This window comes from Malania oleifera, chromosome 8 (assembly GCF_029873635.1).
Source record: "Malania oleifera isolate guangnan ecotype guangnan chromosome 8, ASM2987363v1, whole genome shotgun sequence".
Classification (NCBI taxonomy): domain Eukaryota; kingdom Viridiplantae; phylum Streptophyta; class Magnoliopsida; order Santalales; family Ximeniaceae; genus Malania; species Malania oleifera.
This window is the reverse complement of record NC_080424.1, coordinates 6,449,893-6,475,898: the sequence shown is the minus strand read 5'-3', so window position 1 is coordinate 6,475,898 and position 26,006 is coordinate 6,449,893. Positions and strand designations below refer to the sequence as shown.

The 26,006-nt window shown below is 34.7% G+C and overlaps 1 long non-coding RNA gene across 1 annotated transcript in view; it reads right to left on the bottom strand.

Moving 5' to 3' along the window:
- Positions 1-7,084: 7,084 nt before the first annotated feature.
- LOC131161663 (uncharacterized) overlaps positions 7,085-26,006 on the bottom strand; it is a 33,435-nt gene continuing 14,513 nt past the window's right edge. The window contains exons 3-4 of the long non-coding RNA XR_009138591.1: positions 8,518-8,650; positions 7,085-8,438 (exon numbers count right to left, since the gene is read on the bottom strand). This is a non-coding gene — a long non-coding RNA (uncharacterized LOC131161663). The remainder of the gene's footprint in view (positions 8,439-8,517; positions 8,651-26,006) is intronic.

The window sequence follows — 26,006 nt, the reverse complement described above, 5'->3', positions numbered from 1 at the left end:
AAAGGAATTATGGTATTTAAATAATAGAAGAGGGAGGAAAATGAGAATTTAAAAAGGAGGAAAAGCAGGCCTCGTCGACGAAGTGGCATATTGGGCTCAACGATGAGGGTGAATTTCGTTGATGAGACGTTACTAAAAGGCTATTTCATAGCTCTAAATTTCATCGATGAAGATCAAGCATTCGTCGACGAACTTCCTTCGTGACCTTGTCGATGAGGTGACGTGGCTCATCGACGAGGTGACGTGGCTCGTCGATGAAGGCCAGTGTATAAATAGCCCTAAAGTCGATTTTTCAGTAGATTTTCATGCAAAATACCTCTCTCTCTCTCTCTCTCTCTCTCTCTATCTCTCTCCTTTCGGTTTTCCCTCCTTCTTTCTAGGATTTCGAGTCGATCTTTTGCCAGTTCGACGATCCGAGACCACCACGACACTCTTAGGAAAGTTCTCTTCAACTCTGCTGGAGTGGATCGTTGGTGGGTTAAGTTGGAATCCATCCCAAATTTGAGGTAAGGCTTTTTATTCGAAATTTGGTCTTTCCATAGTTATAGGAAATGTTGTATGTAGAGAAATATTGAATTTCTATTTTGGGAGATGTTGATTTCAAGGTGTTGAATGGGGAACCCTGCGGGTGCAGGACTGATATATTTAGGGGCTCTTTAGGAATCAGGTATTAATTGATATGTTTAATATGATTATTGAATTGAATTTATTGCTCCATGCATTAGATATCCGCAATTGATGTGTCTTATTAGTTGTAAATTGTGCATTATAGTAACTATTAGCAGCTTCTAAATTTTCATAAAAAAATTTCCACGCTTTACTTCTAATTTCCATCAGTTCTTGAAATGTAAATATAAATTTTTGTTCAAAAATTAAATCTTGGTTCTAATTGCATTTAATTCTTCTTCATGAATATTCTAGTTACCTCATGGAGGTTGTGCAGTTTCGCATCTCCACTGCTCTTTTCTTTGTTTAAATTCTATGTTGATTAATTCTTGTTTTTGTTTAGTTCAAGCCCATTTCATTGCTCCTACTAAATTCATGTAGTAGGATGTGAAGAACATGCTACAACATGGGAATTTTTCACCTTTGAGTTTAATTGCATGAATAAAACAGGAATCTCATAATTCTTTCGGAAGTGTTTCTTGTCCTGTTACTTGTCTTTTTGTTTCTTGCTTAATGTCATCAATGAAATGTAAGTGTTAGAAATGTAAATTTGGTGATTTTAGCTTGGGACAACTCCAATGACAGCTTATGCCTTGTGAGTTTGGTGATTTATGAAACAATTCCATTTTTTTATTTTGTATCCTCTTTAATGGCATATGATTTTAGCTTTGGGGCATATGATTGTTTTATTTTGACTACATTGCACTACACTACACTGCACAAACATCCACGTTCCATTTTTGCTCATTACTTTAGTTTAATAGATAATTTAACTTCTGAACTGTATGCTTGGATTGATATATATTGTGAACTGCATGCTGTTCTTCTGCTGTAACTTCTTATTAATTATCCTTATATTTTTTTCATCTTACATTGAAATTTTAATTTTACTCCCTGTGATTAATTATGTTGAATAATGGAAATTATTTTTTCTCCAACATAAGTAACCATGGTTACATAAAGAATTTCATTTTGGGTATATATATATGGTATTCAGATTTCAGGGACTAATTGGCACTTTGACTTGAGTATCTAACAAGTTTATGATCCAATATTGGTATAATTGTGGTGGCTTGGTTTAAGCAGTTCATTCATTCTGCTTTCTGGGAAAAAATTATAAGGCTAAATTTGTTTCATATGCATGTGTATTGCAAATGATAATGTGCATTGTTGGTTCATTGCCCATTCTATGTTGAATCTAGCTACTAAAGCTCCATGTCTATCATTATGAACTATACCATGAACACTAACCTAAACATGGGGCTTTTCTTTTAGAAAACTACAGAAAAGTTTTCCACAGAGCTGGCAGTGCTTCATCAAGCTTATGTATTGCAAGGCTAATCACAGTTTTGATTAGTTGGCTGATGCTGGTCTTAATTTAGACCTTGGTTTTCATGTGTTAAGCTTCCCTCCCTCCATTGCTGAATCTTGTTTTCCATTTCTATGTTATTGGGGCTTCGTCACTCTGGTGGAATTTTGCATACTTTTTTTTGGGCTTAAGCCTACCTTTGGACCCAAAAAGGTGAACACATAAAAGACTCAACTTGGGAATCTACTATTTGCCTCTTGTCTTAAATTTTTTTCCATTTTTATTTATTTTGTGTTTTTGTTTTATTTTTCTTTTTTTTTTCATTTTATTATCAATATTCACATGTACCAATCACATTTTATTTTCTTAAAATGAAAACCATCTAGAAGTGCATCCAAATGGGCCTCCAAGTGCGTGTGCATGTATGAGCAATTTAGAACAGGGGGGGTTTAAAACAGATGTAGTCATATGCAGCTATGATGATCATTTTCTTGTAAGTTATGGCCTCCATTTTCTTTGTAGTAGGATTTGTCTACATGCGTGCTCATGTGATTTCTTTGTTTAGAAACCGTTCTAAGGTTTAAAACAATTCTTAGGTTTTTGCAACTCAAATTGGAAGCATAGGAACTATATTACAAGTCAGGTTTGCCATTTCTTTCTGCATGAGATAGCTATGTTACTTTTAATGATTGATTATATGTATCATTGGATTAAATTTTCCCACTTCCCATTGTATGATAGGAATGCTTATGATGATATTGGGATTATAGCAAACTAAAGTGTGTCATGTTGTCTAACAAAGTAACGAATCTTGAGCAACGGATATCTTCATATTGATGTGCATTTCAAAACTTTTCAGATACTACAATCTTGCTTAATTGAAAAGAAAAGGAAACTTCATTGATTTTGAACGTTTTCAGTTTTAGGTTATTAATCAATGTCAAAGCACCTTTCACTAAATTGTTTGATTTTAGGGATATGCGAGGATACCTGGAATCTGAGCTTTGACAATCCCAGGTGCCCAAGTTTGTTTCATATAGGGAATCCTACATGTGAGGTGTTTGGGATTCCCACTACTTCTATAAGCCACCTATTGGATATTGTTAATCTTTGACTCTTATTGGATAGGTGTCCTATTCCCAAGTTTAGGATTCTTAGGCTTGGATTCTCGTAACCAAGCACCTGGTTAAGTGTCTATTATCAATTAATTTGTTCAAGTGTTCCATTAGAACCTATCTCTTAGTATAGTTGTAAGCTTTATGGCCATATCCATCATGTCATATTTTTTAAGTTTTGATGGTGGAGTTGAGTAGTAGAATGGAACATCTAGAGGTGAAGTTTGTGCAGTGGGAAAAAAAATTCCTCATCGTGATATCACAACAGGATACCTTTTCTTCATATTTTATATTGTTTTTGGATATTGTTGCCAGTTAATGCATTCTTTTCCTCAGAAAATTTATGTTACCTTTTTACGTAAAAAGATCTATTTCCTCAATCTATATTCAAAGTTGTTTATGTTCATAACTGAATCCAAGAAACCCCAACTCAATCCATCACAAGCCTTCTCACAATCTAAGTAACAGCTTTATGCACAATCCAAGCTGCATCAAGAATACTTGAGAAGCAACCTTCCGGACAAAACTAGAAAACCTTAGTTGAATTGTATTTTAACTTTTTTTTGGTAATATTTTCTTGATGGATGATATTATGTTATATGAATTGTATATTGAACTATTAGAATACATGCTTGTGTTGAACGCCAACTGTAAGGCTGATGCAGTATATTGTGAATTGCATGCTGGTAGTGGATTTAGGTTGTTGCATGTTTGAAATATTTTATTTTGTGAAAACAACCATGTTTCAGGTACATGTTTTATGGAAAAATGTCCAATTTATAAACAACATGCTGCCGAAATTTCGTTAAAATTTTTTCAAAAAAAAAAAAAAAAAAAACCATGTACAAAGATAATTATGATAAAATGAATGTTAAACTATTTTTGAAAATGATGAGTGAAAGTTAAACGAAAAGTCATTTCATTAAGTCCTAAATTTGCATCTATTAACATACATGGCATATCATTTGCTTTTAACTATAGATAAGCATTATCATCTGTCCACCACTAGGGATATTCTATTTTGAGAACGAGTTAAAGTATTTATGTGCGTGGTTTGATGCATGCAACTGTATATATTTATACTTACGTCATTCACATTCATTTCAGTTATTCGTTTAGGGTTGAAAATTATTGTACGACGCACTCTTTATATTTTTCTTCCTAATTATACTGAGTGCCAGCTCTCCATTATACTCTTTATTTGTAGGGCTCACCACTGTCATGACATCAGCACGATGTCATGCATGCACTACAATCGTCGAATGCAACTTTTGATTATTTCATTGTAATTTTTATTGTTATTTGAACAAATGGAATTTCTATATTTTAATTTGAATTTGTATAATGTATTTGTATTTGAATTTTGAATTTTTTTAAAATTTTTTTGTTATCTGAACAAATTTTATTTCTTTATTTTGATTGAATTTGTATTTGAATTCTAAATTTTGAATAATTTATGAATTTTGTAGTAATTATGGTTTCAGGTTATGTATGCGAAAAATGTAATTATAGATTTTTACAGGATTTGATGATTAAAAAAAATTAGTATTATTTTTTTTAAAAATTTTTTAATTATTAGTGAAATGATTCAAATTCGTCACTAATAGTAGGTTATTACGACTCATTTAAATCCTTCACTAATACTGCACTATTAATGACAAATTTGAATCATTCACTAATACCGTACTATTAGTGACGAATTTGAATCCTTCACTATTATTGTACTTTTTTAATTTTTTAATTATTAGTGAAATGATTCAAATTCGTCACTAATAGTAGGTTATTACGATGCATTTAAATCCTTTACTAATATTGTACTATTAGTGACGAATTTGAATCATTCACTAATACCGTACTATTAGTGACGAATTTGAATCCTTCACTATTACTATACTATTAGTAACGAATTTGTAATTTGTCACTAATACCCTACTATTAGTGACAAATTTGAATCCTTCACTAATACCCTACTATTAAAAACGAATTTGAGTAGAACCAATGTAGAATTTATAATGATGATATTAGGGTTTTAGTGATAGTTATAATTCGTCACTAATACTGTATTGCTAGTGAAGAATTTTAAATTCGTCATTATTAGTTAGTAGTAACCGCATATATAACAACTAATTTAAAACTATTAGTGACGAATTTATAAGTATTAGTGACAGATTTGATTATTCACTAATACCCTGATTTTTTGTAGTGTTTGGTTACACCCACAACGGCGCTTGAAATCTACACCAATGTTTGCCTACCGCTGATCTTGGTCAATACTTTCAATCTTGCGGAATGGCGTGTGAAATTTGCCCCCGTTTTGCTAGGTTTGACCATGCTTTCAACAGGCGCTTGGAACTTGCCCTAGTGTCGAGAACTCGTAATTCTCTTGACTATCCGTTTTTCAGGGGTTTTGGAAAAATAAAAGGGATTTTCGGTAATGAAAATGATTATGCATTCATATCATCAATTTGCCAAATCAGAATATCGAACTGTGCAAAATAGCTATTTTGCTATGTTTAAAAATTGTTTTTTGAAAAGGGGTAGACTTTATGCCAGTGTCCCCTAGTCCTAGGATGCTCATGTTAATTTATGAAATCAAACTAACTTTCCCATTTTTCCATAGACAGCCCTAGTTTCATTGAAGAGAACTCACTCCTTTAATGTTGTGAGACCAAATGGTACTCTTTTGTCTAATTGTTTGCCCATGAACCAATTAGGCATTGCTTATGTTTTGATCTCTATATGGTTTTTAAGATTTGAGACGAAACGTTGGCTTATGGATGTAGGTTTTTAGGAGAAAAGGAAACTAAAACTCAAAATTCCCATCCTCGAATGGCATACTCTGCCCTAGTTTGGGGTTTTGCAAATCATTGAACAAGCTTATCAATTTGAACAAGCTACCTACATACCCTTTTCAAGATCAGATCATTACGTAGTTCAGGTTCAAAAATTGAGTCTGATAAATCATTTGAGACAACAACGTGTGCCAATCTGGTCAGGTCTTTCATTCAGACCGCAATGTGTGTTGTGGGTATCGGTTAAAGAAGAAAGGGTATATGAGGCTCAAAATCACGGATTTTATCAAAGGATGAATTGACTAAAACAAATGATGCGTGTCCCTTATTTCTTCTTTGCTTTGATTCTTTCTTTTGTCCTTTTGTTACGTTTTCTTTTCTCTTTGTGGGGGAATCATGCATCTATTTATTCATTTAGATTTCGTTTGAGACTAATGTTCCAAAACTGCCATAGTGTGGGGTGTGATCATTTGATGGATTTAAACAAAAGATTAAATATTTCAAGCTCAACGGGGGTAACAAGGGGTATTCTCTTCTTTTTGTTTCAGGTCAGTTACTATTCTGCCAGACTCGAGGCTAGTTCTTTGCTATTTTTGTCCCCTGAAAAGTTTAAACTTCTTGCTTTCTTCTTCACTTTTAATAAATTTACCTTTATCTCAAGAAATAATTTTATAATATATAATAATGTAATATACTCAAATAATAAGATGTTATATCAAAATAAATATTTGTGTTTTAATATATAGAAAAAAATTATGTAATAGAAAAATATAATTATTTTTATATGTTATTACACAAAAAATGTAAAAAATATTTTATTTTAATAATTATATGTTACGTGGATCAATAAATGAGTGTTCTCCTTTTTTTTTTTGGATTACGCACCGGGTATCCACGCGTCCGTTTTACGATCCACGTGACTAATCCTGCGCCCCTTAAAGTTGACCCCACAACTTCAAAGGAAAGGTAAATTCAGGAATTCAGAGGTGGAAACGAACCCGAGAGGGTTTGAAATGAGTGTTCTCCTCAAATAGAACTTATGCAGCAAGTAATGCACTTCCATCCCTACCCACCAGTCATACGAGTCAAAATTTTCTTTTCTTTTCTTTTCTTTTTATTTTTTTTTAATGGAGAGCAACAATGGTTACTTCTCGGAAGCTTCAATAGCATTTTATATTTCATTCTTCACTAAGCTCAAAAGTATAATTTTATAAATCAACCCATCCATTGAGGAGAGCCAGCCGGAGCAGGTACTGAAAGAAAGACATGATCGGGATCACGTCGGAGACGAGGCGATTGACGGAGGAGGCGACGGAGCCACTGGCATCGACCTTCAAACCAAAGAATAATGGGAGCCTGATACCACCCAGGAGGAAGTTAGTTAAGACCATGATGCTCGATTACATTCTCTCTCTCCTGTTCCGCTGTCACCACCACCGCCGCACGGCCGAGGGCACCGGCCGCCACTCAAGGAAGGTCTCGTCGTCGCAGTCGCCACCGTCGCCGTCGTCCAGTAAACCCGCAGACGTGAATTGAAGAAGGTTTTAGCAATAAGAGATTGAGGTTCATAGGGTGGCTTGTTAATTTCTGAAAGTGCCTTGGCTCCTACTTAGAATATATGAGCTATATCTGTGGTCGCATCATGTTTGTAGATTCCTATTATGTTATTCACTGAAAGCTTCATATATAGTCGATCCATACTTGCAGTATCTTTTTTTACTTTTCTTCGAATTAATGAAATTATACTCTTATAAAACAACCCTCACAAATATTTAAGTCACAAACATTAAGTGGAGCTAGCTAGATGCGCCGGTGGACGGAGGACATGATCGGGGCCAAGGCTAGCACGGTGGAGCCGCGGCGGTCTACGGAGGAGGCAGCGGAGCCACTGGCGTCGACCTTCAAACCAAATAATAATTAATAATGGGAGGTAGCCTGATAAATTAATGAAATTATACTCTTATAAATCAATCCTCACAAATATTTAAGTCACAAACAATAGGTGCAGCTAGCTAGATGCGCCGGTGGACGGAGGACATGATCGGGGCCAAGACTAGCACGGCGGAGCCGCACCTATTGTTAGTGAAGACCATGATGCCCGATTACATCCTCTCTCTCCTGTTCGGTTCTCACCACCGCCGCCGAGCGGCCGTGGGCACCGGCCGCCACTCAAGGAAGGTCTCGCAGTAAACCCGCGGACGTCAATGGAAGAAGCGGGTTTTAGCAACAAGAGATTGAGGTTAATAGGGAGGCTTGTTAATTTCTGAAAGTTCTTTGGCTTCTACTTAGAATATATGAGCTATATCTGTGGTTGCATCATGTTTGTAGATTCAGTTCTTAATTAATTATGCTATTATTTTATTGACTGGAAGGTCGATCCATACTTGCAGTATCTGTCCCTTTTTTTTTTTTTTTTTCAAATTAATGAAATTATACTGTTATAAATCAACCCTCATAAATATTTAAGTCACAAACAATAAGTGGAGCTAGCTAGATGGGCCGGTGGGCGGAGCCGCGGCGGTTGATGGAGGAGGCGATGGAAACACTGGCGTCCACCTGCAAACCAAAGAATAATTAATAATGGAAGGTAGCCTGATAAAGTAATGAAATTATACTCTTATAAATCAACCCTCACAAATATTCAAGTCACAAACAATTGGTGGAGCTAGCTAGATGCGCCGGTGGACGGAAGAGATGATCGGGGCCAAGACTAGCACGGCGGAGCCGCGCCGGTTGACGGAGGAGGCGGCGGAGCCACTGGCGCCGACCTTCAAACCAAAGAATAATTAATAATGGGAGCTAACCTGATACCACCCAAGAGGAGGTTGGTCAATTACATTCTTTCTTTCGTTCCACTCTCATGACCATCACCGCTGCAACGGCGGGGAGGCATCCTCCCCCGTGACGGCGGCCGCCACTCAAGGAAGCTCTCGCCGTCGTCGACGTCCGTAACCCGTTGCGTGGTTCTATCATGCTGTTAAATTAGAGTGTATTTTCTATTTTTGTAATGCGTACGGAAAATAATTCACGCGGTACCGTGTGCTTTTCTAGTCAAATGGTTAGTTTTTTTTTTTTTTATTTAATTTTTATTACGAAAGTGTCACATCCTTCTTAATTTACACCTCTATTTATTTATTGTTTTATGCATATTATCTCATATGTATGACACTGGAGAAAACATATTATAAAAAAAAATAATTCCATTTTTTATATAAATAATATATCAAATCAATTAATAAAATTTTAATTTTACGCATCCTTAACATTTTTTTTTAACTATTAATCATATTAGACCCATTTTTCATTTTAAATGATATTTGATATAAAAAAAATATAATGGACCATTCATCAAAGATTATTGCCTTTTTAGTATATGCCCGTAGGAGGTAAGGACGAAAATCTCTCCCATGTCCAAACCTGTAGTAGGCGAAGTGGACCAACAATCTGTGTCTTTGAGTGGTAAGCAGTGCGACACATTTCCCTGTAAAGTCACGCTAAAGCAGCGGACCTCCAAATTGTTTATAATAGTTAAATTTTTTATTTTCTAATTGTTTATTCCAAATTTCTAACATAATATTTTCTAACATATTATTACAAACAAAATAATATTAATTGAGTATTAAAATTATTTATAATGTAAGAAATATTACTTATATTTTCGATTAACATGTAAATATTTTCTAGCTAATTCATGGTTACTTAAAAGTAATTTTTATTTTTGTTAAATATGTACATACAAATTTTGAATGCTTACACAAATTGTCATATAATAATTTATATTATAGCGGGCTAGCACACAAATCATGGAAAGTAAACATTGACAATATAAGAACTAATTTAACTAAACATACTCATGCTTGTTGCTTAAACATTGGCAATATAAAAACTAATTTAATTAAACATTATCATGGTTACACAAATTGTCTTAATTATTTTTTGAAACATAATGTGGATTTTGCTAATAAAATTTTGTGAACACAACATTTGTAGGTGTATGCTTTAAATTAAATATGCTGGAGAAATTTAGGTGGTGAAGTCAAGTTAAACTTACCCAAATTACTAATTAATTAAAAATTACATATTGACTATTAACATTAAATATAATTGATATATTATATATTATATAATTGTTCGACTTTCTTAATTTATTTATTAAATCAATGTCATTCTCTTAATTCAACTCTTACAATTAAAAGAAAGGGTAAACATTAATTTTATAATTAATTTTAAAATTTGCAATTATATTTTGCTTTTATAGCTAATTTTAAATTATTTCATTAAAATTCAGTTAACTGAATTACTCGAAAAGTTGGTTCGGTCGAGTATAGTTCGGTTACAATGACTATTTCAGTCGGTTTGGTTAGAGATTATTTTTAACAGAAAATTTTGATTAATTCAGTTAAATAACCGAATTTGGTTGAACCGACTGGTTGAGCACCCCTATCCATGGCAAATAAATTAGAAGGAAGAAAAATACGGTAATAAAAAAGAAGAATAAGAAAAATTAGAGCAAGAAACACTTCATAAAATTAAAAATTGAGATGACACAATTTGTTTAGAAGAAAATCAATAAAGGTCATTAATTACTCAATCACACATTTATAGATACTAATTATATGTATTTATTTTCTTTTTAATATAAACGTCATTACTATAAGAAGATTATAATAAAATGCTCGTCAAAATTTGTCTGTTTATAAAAAGTCTTAGTGACCAAAATATTTTTTTGAATATCAATTAGAGATTGTACTTATTATGTATTTGAAAATTTGAGATTGGAATCTCTCGTATTTCAATTTATATGGATTTGGACAAAAAATAGTGGCAAAATGCATTGAATTTTATTTAAAATTTCATAAATTAAAATATTTTGAACTTTAAATTCTTTCTCCAAGCTCAAGTAATTCATAATGTTATTGAATATGATTAAAATCTTACATTTGATTTTCAACATTTATTTTGTAGCATACTGGACACCAAAATGCTTCATTTTTTATTTTATTTTTTTGACTAGCCCAATGACCTTATGTTAAGCAGAGGACTAGTGCGGCTTTGGATAGAAATTGACTCCTGATGGTTCACTCTAAAGGTAAATAACAGAAGAACACTGCAGAAATATTTATAAATAACACGCTTATAATTTTGACAAAACAATCTTAGTATTTGAAAGGGTATAGTGTATCATTTATAAACTAATCTAATTAAATGATAATAATTTCTAAATAAATAATATAATTCTAAGTTTTCCTCCTTCCCATAATAAATATTTGTCTTATTAATTTTTTATTTAGAAAATAAATACATTCTTTTGCCTTATAAAAAGAAAATTGTGCTTGAGATATAACATGATTTTATTTACTTAAAGAATGGGAAAAAAATAAATTAAGTTGCCTAATAGAATAGATATAAAATTGAGAGTATATATTTATCCAAAAAATAAAAGAATATAAGGTTGACGTATAACTATGTTATAAAAGTTTTTCTTTACTCTTTATAATGTGTCTTGTAATTTGTTTGGTCAATGAGTTAGTCACAATGTTTTCATCCCTCTGGTTTGGTGCTTTAAATTAAACATATCAATTCTATTAATGTTAATAGTTTAAATTAAATTGGTTTTAAGCTTATGATTACTTAACTACCGACTAACAATTATATACTTTTTTTTTTTGGATGACTCGAAACACAGCAGGCTCATAATAATCACATGTTACCTCTAATTATATGAGTCATATACTCCTAGTAGCTCAATTCAATTATTTAAAACTAAATCAACTTGATTGACATAAAAAAAGTGATTAGTTTGTTACATTTTGGCACAATTAAAATGATTTTATTGGTTTCGATCGACTCCTTCGTAATGTTAAACCGAATTTGTTCAAGTAATAAGGATAAAGTAGGGTCTTGTAGATCTAAAGTGGTAAGTAAGTTTGATTTCCTATTTGCCGTGTCAATGAAGAGGTAGTAATGATTACATCCCCCGATTTGGTGATGGATCCCAAAGGCTTGTCTACGTCTAGGTAGGAGTTTTAGGTCATATATACGTGATTTCATTATGGAAAAAGGAATAATATTGTTATTTTCCTATTTTGCAAAGAGCGACGTACATAAGTCGCCATCGCTACTATTGTCATTTCCAACGGAAACCCCAGATGGGGTCACCGGCCATCTCCAATGTGTAGCTTTCTCCTAGCTATCGACTATATAAGGAGCTGCAAGCCGCGTTGGTCTCTTAATTCATTACACGCACAGACACGTAGAGAGAGAGAGAGAGAGAGAGAGAGAGAGAGAATGGTGGGAGAGTGGAATATTGCAGGGGTACTGAAGGCGGAGCCTACGTACTTGGAAGCTACTGAAGGCAACGAGAAGAAGAAGAAGATGACGATGAAGATGAAGAAGAAGAATGGAGGTTATGGTGGCGGCGAGATTGTACCGCCGAAGAGGAAACTAATGAAGAGAATGATGGTTGATCGCATCGTCTGCTTCACAGCCTCTCTGTTCATCAGTTGCAGAACTGGGCGGCCAGAAGAAGAAACATCTGTCAACGCCGCCAATATTACCATGTCCAACAATACTGTTTAAGAACATCATATCTACTTAACAAAATCTGCCCGCTTCTTTAAACTCGTAAACTAATCAAGTACATGGATGCACCATCAATCTGTTGAGTTGTACTTTAATTTCTAATTAAATATCTAGTTGTATTAGAGCCAACATAATGATCTTCTCAGGCCGGCATTAATCTCTCTCTCTCTCTCTCTCTATTAGCAGTTTTCAGTTATCGAGTTCCACAGCAACACAGCAGCTTATCAGCAACGCAGCAGTCTTGGTCTTCAGTCTGTTATACAATTGTTTACCGCCACGCACCAGTTATATATTAGTTACAGTAGAATTTTCTTAGTTATAAATTTTATTCTTCAGTTGTACAAATTCAGTTATTACAATATGTATAAATATGTATAAAAGGACATTATGTAATCATTCTTTATCAGTGTGAATAAAATGATAAATTTTCATTCCAGTTTTAATATGGTATCAGAGCATTTCTAAACTTCCTCTGTATTCTTTGTATTTTTTTTTGAAGCTTTACTGCAGCTTTCATGGCATCTTCGTCTACCTCTAATTCATCCACAGTTGATAATTTTACTAATCCCTATATCTTACATCATGGGAATAATCCAAGCATTGCTCTTGTTACTACACCTCTCATTGAAACAAATTATCATACTTGGAGTCGTTCCATGATTACTTCCCTTCATGTTAAAAATAAACTTTCCTTCATTGATGGTTCTCTTCCACATCTAGATGTTAATGATCCTCTTCAATCTGTTTGGGGACGCTGCAACTCCATGGTTGTTGCATGAATTACAAGTTCATTATCAAAAGACATTATTTCTAGCGTCTTGTTCTCTGACAATGCAAGAAGCATACGGCTGGATCTGCAACAGAGATTTTCAAGAAGCAGTGCTCCGCGTGTCTATTAGTTATAGAAATCGATATCAGATCTTTTTCAAGGCCAATTATCAATTACTCAATATTACAGTCATTTGAAAATACTTTGGGATGAACTTCAAACTTATCGTCCAACTCCTCATTGTTCTTGTTCACCATCATGTTCTTGTGGAGCACTTCAGTAAATATTTGATCGTGAACAATTTGATTACACAATTCAATTTCTTATGGGTTTGAATGATTAATTTTCAGCCATAAAAGGGCAGCTATTAATGATGGATCCTCTTCCCACTATTAAGAAAGCATTTTCTCTTCTTCAAGATGAAGGTCAACGTCAACTTATAGCAACTTCTACTCCAATTTTTTATTCTACTGCCATGGCCACAAATGCTTCACCATCATCTGTTAATTCAAAATCTTTCAAGAAAGACAGGCCTATATGTTCTCATTGTGGAATTTCAGGTCATACTATTCCCAAATGCTACAGAATTCATGCTTTCCCGACAGGTTTTAAATTTACTAAATAAAAAAAAAGGCAATTCTTCTGCAAATCAAGCCATTTCAGAGGTTTCTGTTTTTCCTTTTACTCAAGAGCAATGCAATCAATTGTTAGCTCTTCTTCAACCATCACCTGCTTCATCCTCAGCTTTGGCTGCGTCATCTGTTCTCAATGGTAGTTCTTTAACTCCAATGTGTATGATAGGTATATCTTTTAATTGTTCTTCTTCTTTATCTTCTTCAACTTCCTGGATCATAGACACATGTGCAACTGACCACATGGTTAGGGATATTTGTTTTTTAATTACCATCACTTCTTCGATTAAATCTTTTGTCAATCTATCAAATGGTACTCGTGTGTCTATAACTCATATAGGAACTGTTACTTTATCATCATCTTTAATTTTACATGATGTTCTTTGCATTCCTTCTTTCAATTTCAATCTTATTTCTGCTAGCAAATTATCATCAACCTCATCTTGTTGTCTAATTTTCTCCTCTTCCTTCTGCTATATTCAGGACATGCGGCTATGGAAGACGATTGGACTGGGCCGACTGCTTAATGGTCTCTATTATCTACTTCCTTTCTCAACTAGAAATCATTCAGTTACATCTACTGTTAATTCTTCTTTTTCAAATAATGTACACCAGTCGTTTGATCTTTGGCATCAATGACAAGGACATTTATCTCATAGTTGTTTACATATGTTGCGCGAATATATTTCACTTGCTCCTTTGAATAATCATCAAATTTGTAATATTTGCCCCCTTGCGAAGCAACACAAATTACCATTTCAACATAGTCAATCTGTATCAACTTTTAATTTTCAATTGATTCATGCAAATATTTGGGATCCTTTTACAATTCCTTCTTTCTAAGGTTTTTGTTATTTTTTATCCATTGTTGATGATTATTCTAGGTGTGCATGGATTTATCTCATGAAGTGCAAATCTAAAACTCGCATGCTACTTCATTCTTTCTTTGCTTTAATCAAAAACCAATTTCAGGCTATTGTTAAGATTATACGAACTGATAATGGTCTTGAATTCAATATGTCTGAATTTTATCGTTCAAATGGCATTATTCATCAAAAATATTGCGTTGCTACTCCTCAACAGAACTCAGCTGTAGAAAGAAAACATTAACATCTACTCAATGTTGCAAGAGCAATTAGTTTTCGAGCACATCTACCATTAGTTTTCTGGTCTAATTGTGTTTTAGATGCTACATATATCATAAATCATACCCCCACTCCTCTTTTGTCAAACAAAACTCCTTATGAGATTTTTTTGCTAAACCTCCTTCATATTCTCACATGAGAGTTATTAGTGCACTTTGTTTTGCTTCTACCCTTCCATTCAATCGTCATAAATTTGAAGCTTGTTCTCGTCTTGTTTTGCTTCTACCCTTCCATTCAATCTTCATAAATTTGAAGCTTGTTCTCGTCCTTGTATTCTTCTTGGTTATCCTTTTGGCATCAAAGGTTACAAGTTATTTGATTTACAAACTCATCAAATTTTTGTTTCTCGGGATGTCAATTTTCATGAACATATTTTTCCTTTTGCTGCCTTACCATCTGATTTTCTTACAAAACCATAAACTTCAAATACTATTCTACCAGTTCAACCACCAGATGTTGATTTTAATGATTCTATTTTTTCATCAAATATTCCATCTCCATCTAATACTTTAATACCATCATCCACCATTTCTAACCCCATTTCAGTTCCACTACGACATTCAACACGATCACGAAATTCACCTTCTTATCTTCATGACTATCATTGTTCTTTGGCCAGAAATTTTAACTCAGTCCTTTCTTCTTCTCACAACTCTCTTCAGCATTCTTCAGGTAATCCCTATCCTTTATCCTCTGTTTTATCATATATTCATCTTTCTCCAGCTTATCGTTCTTTTGCCTTAAATGTCTCTGTTCAATTTGAACCTAAATATTATCATCAAGCTGTCAAGATTCTTGAATGGCGTGATGCTATGAATGTTGAAATACATGCACTTGAGGAAAATAAAACTTGCTCTATTACTTCTTTGCCTCCTGGTCACAAACCTATTGGTTGCAAATGGGTGTATCAAATAAAATTTAATTCAGATGGTTCTATTGAGCGATTTAAGGCTCGATTAGTAGCCCAAGGATTTAATCAAACAGAGGACATTGATTATTTTGAAACATTTTCTCCAGTTGCTAAAATGGTTTCCATACGTTGCTTGTTAGCTGTTGCTGCATCTAAAAATTGGTTTGTTCATCAGCTTGATGTAAATAATGCATTCCTCCATGGTGATTTATTTGAAGAAGTTTACATGAAAATACCACCTGGCTATGGAATTCAAGGAAATAATGATTTGGTTTGCCGACTTCATAAGAGCATTTATGGTTTAAAGCAAGCATCCAGGCAGTGGTTTTCCAAGCTGACTATGACTTTAATTAATTATGCCTTTCATCAGTAAAAATTTAATTCCTGTATTTTTATTCAAAAGTCTGCCACAATTTTTACAGTTCTTCTAGTATATGTTGATGACATTATTCTTGCAAGCTCCAGTATATCATCCATCAATGCCACTAAATATTTTCTCCATTCAGCTTTCAAAATTAAAGACCTTGGTTGCTTGAGATATTTTTTGGGCCTTGAGGTAGCTTGTTCCTCTAAGGGATTTTTTCTTTGTCAAAGAAAATATGTTTTGGATATTTTACAGGGCACTGGTTTTCTTGGTTCTAAATCTGTTTCATTCCCAATGACTCAATATCTCAAGCTCTCTCATACTGAAGGTGATTTACTCCCGAATCCTTTACCATATCGCCGTCTTGTTGGAAGATTATTATATCTCACTATCGCAAGACCTGATATTGCTTTTTCAGTTCAAGTACTTACGCAGTTCATGGATAAGCCTCGACTACCTCATCTTCATGCAGCTTATCGCATTCTTCGATATCTGAAATCATCTCTTGGCCAGGGTCTATTCTTTAGTGCTCATTCATCTCTGAAACTTATAGCTTTTACTAATTCTAATTGGGCAAGCCGCCCTGACTCTCACCGATCTGTTACTAGTTTTTGCATTTTTCTTGGTAACTCTCTTGTTTCATGGCGATCTAAGAAACAAACAACCATTTCCAGATCTTCTGTTGAAGTTGAGTATCGAGCTATGGCAACAACTTCTTGTGAACTTACTTGGCTTGTTAATCTTCTCAATGATTTGGGTGTTTCAGTATCCCTACCCATCTCTTTATTTTGTGATAATCAGGCTGCTATGCATATTGCTTCCAATCCTATTTTTTATGAAAGTGCGAAACACATTGACATCGATTGTCATTTAGTTTGGGAGAAGGTTCAAGCTGGTTTTTTAAATATTCTTCATGTTTCCACTCATCACCAGTTAGCAGATCTTTTCACAAAGGCTTTAGGTTATGATGTTTTTTATCATATTTTGTGCAAGATGGGTGTGTTGAATATTTATTCCCCATCACCATCATGAGGGGGCGTATTAGCAGTTTTCAATTATCCAGTTCCACAACAACACAGCAGCTTATCAGCAACACAGCAGTCTTGGTCTTCAGCCTGTTATACAATTGTTTACCAGCACGCAACAGTTATATATTAGTTACAGCAGAATTTTCTTAGTTATAAATTTTATTCTTCAGTTGTACAAATTCAGTTTAATCTCCCTGACATCTTGGCTCACCTCCTCATGGCTCTATTCTAAATCCATCATGCGGTTTTCCAATTGTTCACTCATGATTCTAGTTTGCTGCCTAGTATTGTAATGCAGAGTTGTCTTGTGCTGCTTAACTTTGGCCTTCAAACTCTGCTTGACTAATTCCTTTCTTTTTCTTTATTTTTTTAAATAACTATTTTTTTTATGAGTACATGATTATATATGCATGGATGTGTGTAGAATGCATTAATGTTTATGCAATGCAAGCTAAATAACTACTTTTCCAAAATTCACAAAAAAAAACCCTTTTTACTCCAAAGAAAGCAAATACAAGAAACATGATCGCTTTTTTATTACTTTTCTAGATTTCCCCCAGACAATCTTATTACACAGATTTCTAATGAAAACGCCCAGTACATCGTATATAATTATAGGCTTAAATTTTTTGGAATACATCCTGTGTGTTAGAGATGTGGCATATATTTGAGTGGAATGCATGCGTCGGGGAAGCATAGTGATGTAAAGAACAAGGAAGCTAGTTATAGGATCAAACCGTAGACTGTTTGGTCAATGGTATGAGTGACGGTTTGCTCTTGGTATCATACCATTGATGGTTTCCTTGAAATCATCAACAATTTCAGTCTACAACAACTCCTCTCAGTATTTAACCGTTAATAGTTTGCATGAAACCGTTGACGGTTTTGCTCGGTGCAAGTTGTGGATCATTGAATTTAGAGATTAGTAGATTGGAGGATTCGAAAGTTTTTTCCTCTAGGGATTGCTACAGAAGTGTTTTAGATGTAGTCTAAGTCATCTATGCGCATAGGGTTAGATATATAAACTATATTTTGTAACCCTTGATAAAAGCTTTACAATCTGATAGTGCAAATCAACCGCTTGCTCCTGTGGACATAGGCGCAATTCTTGTGTTATTGATTTTATTTCTTTCCATTATTCTCATTGTTGTTGATTGTTAATTTCCGTATATTCATTGTTGAGTGCTTACATTACTTGTTCCGAATTCGAGTTGTGTGTGTTTCCACTGCGTATTCGAATCAACATTGTGTTCCACTCGCTTCATCCTCTCTGTCATGAGAAGTTTTCTTAAAAGCTTGACGGTCCGGTGTTCGAAATTCATCTCTCCAGTGTTCTGCCTTTTACAACTTCCTAATACTAGGCTTGTAACTTCTTGTGCTCATTGTCCTATTTTTGCGTTCATGCTTTAAGTTCCTATAAGGCTTAAGACTTCCTTTCATTCTCATATTCAACAACTTTTAACAACTATCTATTGATTTTAGCTTCTGTTTGGAGCATTTTTACCCTTTTCCTCAAAGCTATTATCTCTTCCTTGGCTTGTATGCACTTGTCCCTTTTTTTTTTCTTTACGTTCCTTTGACATTGTAAAATTATTCCACGTTCCCTTTGCTTTGCTAATTTAGCCCCCATAGCTCTCTTTTCAAAAGAATGAAGTCCCTTCTGCCATTTTGATTTTTTTTTTTGTTTTTTGTTTTTTTTTTACTTTTTTTAGCTTCTTGTTTCATTTGGGATTGAGCAATCATTGAGGATTCTACCTGAGAGGAAAGAACCTTTTGAGTTCTTGGTATTTGGAAGTCTGTGAACTGAGGATTAATTATGCTAGTGCACCATCTATCAGTCTCCCTGGATTCTTGCAATACAGTTGCCTAAATCTATCAAATGGATGGCCTTCCATTTTGCCACAAATTTCCCAATTCGCTTCTAAACTCCTTTCTAGTCACAAGTGAACTATGAATCAACCAATTCATGCATCATGGGTATGAACTGACAAGACCTTACCTGTCTCCTAAACATAAAAGAAGCGTAGGCTATTCCTCCCCATGGGCTAGTAAATGGACCCATGGAAATGCTCCACATCTGTATATCATATCCGCGTGTCTTATTCATGGAGCACAATACACAAATCCCCTTCTTATCTAGTTCCGCATTCTTTCACCCCATTCACGTTTGTTTAGTTGCTTTTCCCACTTGGCCTTTTCAAAATCAGCTAGTGGAATTTGAAGACTTGAAAATATGGGATGAAAATAACCCTCCTTACATGGTAGACGACTTATGAACCAGACGTCAAGCATCGAGACACAACACCTCAATCTGCTTTTTCCTTTAATTCTACAATAGTTAAGAGACCTGAAAAGTTTTTGCTAGGATGCCAGGTATTGGGTTAATCCCGTTATAAGCTTGAGCCACAAAAGATATTGATTCCTGGTCAACAACTCCCAATTCTTTGGGAAAGATTACCAACCCGTTGATAGCAAGCACCAGTATACTCATGTGAATTTCCTCTTTTTCCTTCCCTTCCATTAGAATCTTCAAGCTTTCTCGAGAAATTTTCCTAGCCCCCTTTTTAAGCTGTCGATTTATTTTCTGAGCTTTAACCCCTATCATCCTACATAATTACCTCCTACGAGACACTTTAGGATTGTGTCTATACATTCTATAAGGCGAACGAGACTTCATCAAGTGCAGCAGTGACGTGTATTCATTGATAGTTGGAGCCATATCTACCCTTTCAAAAGTAAAGCAATGATAAGAAGGATTCTAGAATTCCACCAAAACACTCGGCACTTCTAAATTCACTACTGCATGAGGCAGGAATGCGACGTGACTGTATAATTGGGAGAATTTCAAGCACCTTTCAACTGTCCAACCGGCCCAAATGATCTTCAACTCTTTCATTGAATTCAATTGAGTATCAATACTGACTCGAGCCGACAACACCACATTAGCCTCTTTACTTAGACTATCTCTTTGATGACTCTGCTAGCTTTTAGAATATATCTAAATTGGGGCTTCTTCCTCTTTATGCACCAATTCTTCCTCTTTATGCACCACTATAGAGCTATCCATGGTGTAATTTTGGGCTATTTCAAAATTTTGGCAAGGTAGTATGTATGCTTAATATGAATGCAAAAAATATAAGACAACATATCAAGGAATTTAATCAGACATAATAAGGATTAAACCAAGTTATATGAAAAAGGATGAAGTTCTTGTCCTAGCCCCAGGTGGATTTATCACTTACAGGTTTTTTTTTTCTTTGAGGCTCTATCCCAAGGGAGGAAGCTAAAGTTAAATACGTGTGGTTTCAGCTCTGTTCACTATCGAAAAAAGGTTCTCAGCATGTCCCCTATCCTCACCTAATGGGCTTGGACAAAGTACAAACTAAGCGAAGTGATTGACATGCCCCCAAAGACCTTGTCTCATGAGAGCTAATTGTACTGCACCCATATCTAATGCTAAAGGGTAAAGCTCGGGTAGAAGGCTCGTGCAGTTGTGTGTTCACATACTTAACCTATTCCCCAAACCCCCACATATCATCAAATTGTGCACATACACAACATGCATATAAGAGTCATAAAGTATCATGAAGTAATCAAAAGACCATTGAATTCATATTTGGGATAATTCATAGCTAATTAATGGCTTGACTCTCTAAAGTTTCTAGCGGAGTCGCGAAGCTGTTGCAACGTCCAGTAGAAAGGGTCCTAGGATGGCAAGGGATAATAATATGAAAAATTTGATGGAGTTGCCACTAACCTATTATTCACCTAGGTGCGATTAGATCACCTAATTACTGCTTGTTGATTAATATTTTAGACTAATTCTAGGTCAATGAAGTAGTAGTATCAGTCTGTTTTTACCAGAGTTTGGGCCGGGAGTTCAGTTGTGCGTGGGGAAGGTATTAGTAACCCCTACACATCCGTTTTATAGACGGTACCTAATTAATCATGAATTATCCTTAAATTGAATCTAATGGTCTTTATTTAGCTCCTTTATAATAAACAGATAAATAAATAAAAGAAAATAAAAACCACAATGTAATTTAGGAATGTCTAATAAGACCTTCAAATGAGGGGATTTTGTTTGATAAACTCCCATAAGAACTAATATAGGTGAGGTCTGAAATACTTCTTTACCCTTTGTTAAATCATGCATTGGGATGCACACACATAAACATCAAGAAAAATCATCAAATTTTAAGCAAAATAATCTTTAAAAGCATTCTCAAATGTTTCCAAAACTTTGTAGAAATTTTCTAAAATTTCCAACATTTTTCTAAATTTTTTAAGGATTTTTAATGACTTTTTCTCATTTTTTGGTATTTTTATTTTTCCATTTTTTTTATTTTGAGTCAAAAAAGTCAAACATTTTTATATTATTTTTCATTATTTTAAAAAAAATATTTTTCCTGATTTTTTTGGATTTTTCTTTGATTTTTCATTTTTTTTTAAAAATTAAAAATTAATTAAATTTTTTTTTTAAAAATGAAATAAAGAAAACTAGTGCAGGAAATTAGACCGGTTCAATCGGTATGAATTAGGCTCAACCCGGTTGGACTTGGTGGGCCACACGTCCACCCACGGTGGTGACATGTGGTTTTCCTTTTTTTTTTTTTCCTATAACATGGTGATGTCAGCACGAAGTCACCTGCCATGTGTCAGACCTTAAGTGGCTCTGACTACTAACTTGGCAACAATCCGATTGTCCAAAGAAAACACAAATTGGATGGTCAGGATTGCTCCTCGTCTCCCCTCAATTGCACTGCTCTAATTGAGCCACGTGTCATTGTAGTACGGTGACATGTGTCGAACTAATATAAAAGCCATTTTCTTTTCTCTCTCCTTCATTTGCCCATTTCTATTTCTCTCTCCTCTCTTTCCTCTTTTCTTTCTTCTTTTTCTCTCTCTTTTCTTTGTGCTCCCTCTATTTCTCTCTTTTGTTTCTTTTTCTTTCTCTCACAAACCCTCTTTCTTTCTCTCCTCTGTTTCTTTCTTTTCTCTGTTCTTTTTCTCTTTCGTTCTTTTTTTTTCTCGCAGACTCTCTCTCCTATTTTCTCTCGACTCTCCCTGCTTTCTTTCTCTCTTAACTCTTTCTTCGGTGTCATTTCTTTTTTCTTTTTTCTAATCTTGTTTTTTTTTTCTTTCTTGTAGATCAGAACTTCTCGCAGATTCTCTCTCCTATTCTCACTCGACTCTCCCTGCTTTCTTTCTCTCTTAACTCTTTCTTCGGTGTTGTTTCCTTTTTCTTTTTTCTAATCTTGTATTTTTTTTTCTTTTTCTTGCAGATCAGAACTAGATAGAAGGAGAGGATACACCAAGAACCCTGAGTTATTTATTTATTTATTTATTTTATTCTAGTCCACAACCATAAGATAAGTTCTCTATTCTCTTTTTTATTTAAATTTATTGATCTTTCCTTGTATTTTTCCTCACTTTCTCACGAACCAAACAGGGGGTCTAGTGTCTGAGGTTAGCACTAGGTTTGGAACTAGGGTTAGGTCAAGGCTTGGATTGAGTCAGGTTAGGCCCAATTGGGCCTGGCCTGTGGTTGGGCTAGGGGGTGGTTTGAATCATGTTAGGCTTTGAGCATTTGGTTTGTTAACTAGGACTTGGGCTTTGGGTTTGTGGCTTTGTTTGTTTGTTTCTTTTTAAACTAAAGGAGGGCGACACCTCCAATTATTTATTGATATACCCTCATTTTTGGCGGAGGAATACCGTGGTTACAAGACAAGCATTGGGAGATTACCGATAAAAAAGACATTAAAGGCCTCCCAAAAATAACAGCAACAACCAATGAAAACAGGACAAAAAATCCAAACAAAGCTAATTAAGAAACTGGTCCTCTGACGATATTGACAAGAAAGAATGTGAAGTATGAGTGGATTGATGAATGTGAGTAAAAGCTTTCAAGAATTAAAACAACTACTCATCACTGCCCCGGTGCTGACAATTCTATCACGAGAAGATGGTTTTGTGATTTACAGTGATGCATCTTGGAAAGAGCTCGAGTGTGTATTAATGCAACATGGTAAGGTCATTGCACATGCTTCTCAACAACTCAAGGAGTACGAGAAGAATTATCCAACACACGATTTGGAACTGGCAGCTGTGGTATTCGCACTAAAGATTTGGAGACACTATCTGTATGGTGAAAGGTATGAAATTTTCACAGACCATAAAAGTCTCAAATGCTTTTTCACGCAAAAGGAATTAAACATGAGACGGAGAAGATGGTTAGAATTAATCAAAGATTATGATTGCACCATCAACTATCACCCGAAAAAAGCCAACGTGGTAAAAGATGCATTAAGTCAAAAGTCAATGAATGCGTCAGTCTCGACAATGGTGACCCAATATCAAATCATGATGGACCTGAAAAGATTTGGTGTAGAAATAGTGGAAGGAAATCATCAAGCTCTCATTGCTAATATGATAATCCAACAGACCTTACCGGAAAAGATTAAGGCTGCACAGATGGAAGATGCAAAGCTAGTGAAGATTATGGGTAAGGTACAGAGTGGGCTGAAGGGAGACTTTAACATCTCTGACGATGGAGTTTTGAGATTCCAAACTAGATTGTGTGTGCCCAATGACAAAGATATCAAAAGAACAATCTTGGAAGAAGCTCATCGATCTCTTTATACAGTGCATCTGGGAAACATGAAGATGTATCGGGACTTGAGAGAGTCTTTTTGGTGGAATAACATGAAGAGGGAGATTGCACAATTTTTGGAACGGTGTCTTACTTGTCAACAAGTAAAGGTTGAACATCAGAGACCAGCAGAACCACTACAACCACTCCACATTCCCGAGTGGACATGGGAGCACATCTCCATGGATTTTGTAATTGGCCTACCTCCAACACTCCATGGACAGAACACCATTTGTGTGGTTGTTGATCATCTAACGAATACCGCTCACTTTATTCCGATCAAAGTTAACTACTCTATGACCAAGCTTGCAGAGTTGTATGTTCACGAGATAGTTAGACTACATGGCGTGCCCGTGTCTATCATATCAGATCAAGATCTACGATTCACATCACAATTCTGGAAGAGTTTACAAAGAGCCTTATGATCACGACTTACTTTCAGCATGACATTTCATCCTCAAACTGATGGACAATTGGAGAGAATCATTTAGATATTGGAGGATATGTTGAGAGCTTGTGTACTGGATTTCAAAGAAAGTTGGATTCAGTATTTGCTGTTAGTTGAGTTCACTTATAACAACAATTATCAGTCCGACATAGAGTTGGTACCGTGTGAAGTGTTATATGGTCGAAAGTGCCGATCCCCATTATATTGGGATGAGGTTGGCGAATGACGACTTTTAGGTCCCGAGATTATACAAAGGATCTTTGAGAAAATTAAACTCATTTGGGACAAAATAAAAACCTCTTAAAGTCGGCAAAGGAGCTATGCAAATACCCATTGGCGTGAGTTGGAGTTTGAAGTGGGGGATAATATATTTTTAAAAGTCACTCCAATGAAAAGAATCATGAGATTTGGGAAAAATGGCAAACTAAGTCCCAAGTATATTGGACCATTCGAGGTATTGGAGAAGATTGGTCAAGTCGCTTACAGAATTGCCCTACCTCTTGCACTATTGAGAATTCATGACGTATTCCATGTCTCAATGTTAAAGAAGTACGTTCTAGATCATTCTCATGTGATAATTTATGAGTCATTAAAAATTAGTGACACTCTATCATAGGAAGAAGTACCAATCTAGATTTTAGACAAGAAGGATCAGGAGTTACGCACAAAGAAAATTTCATTGGTAAAAGTGCTCTAACACAACCATGACATTGAGGAAGAATCATGGGAACTTGAAGCATAAATATGCCAGAAATACCTACATCTTTTCGATGATAGCGGGATCGGATAAAAGCACAGCATTATACAAGTTACTCATTTTAATTTTAATAAATTTTGAGGACGAAATTTTTATAAGGAGGGGAGGATGTAAAAACTAAAAAAAAAAAGTGTAGAATAATAATAATAGTCATTTAGTTAGTATCAAAACGAAAGTATTTTTCTGTTAAGATAATTGATTCAATGTTTGATGCCTAAGAAAGACCTTGTCTAAAGTGAGTGTTCAAAGACCATTGCGGCTCAGTCACTCCCTGGAGGTCGGCCTGGTCAAAATAGAATTTCATAGGATAAAATAGGATAGACAATGTTTGTATACGTAAATAAGTACATAAAATAATATTTTGACTGACATAATTTGTAGAAATATATGATGAAATAATAATAATATCGGTATCCTATACGGGGCCCACAAGATCGTGTGGGGCCCACATGAGTCCCGAAACCATGTGGAGGTCCACATGAGTCTCGAAATTGTGTAGGGCTCATAAAATCGTATGAGAATTATTGGAGTTACATAGGACTCACTTGGGTTTCAAAGTTGTGTGGGGCCCACAAGACCATGTGGGGCCCCACACGAAATTTCAAAATTCAAACCTAATTCTTTTTCAAAAAAAAAAGAAAGCTAAAATATAGCTTAAAAATAATAACAATGATAATAATAATGATTTTAAAAAAGTAAAATTTTTAAATTAATTAATTAAGTAAATTAATTAAATGGGAGTATCGGCAAACACTCCCATTTCCCCCACATGATCCTCATTCCAATCCCATAATTAACTCATACCTAGCCTATCTCATGTCCATTCTTTAATTTTAA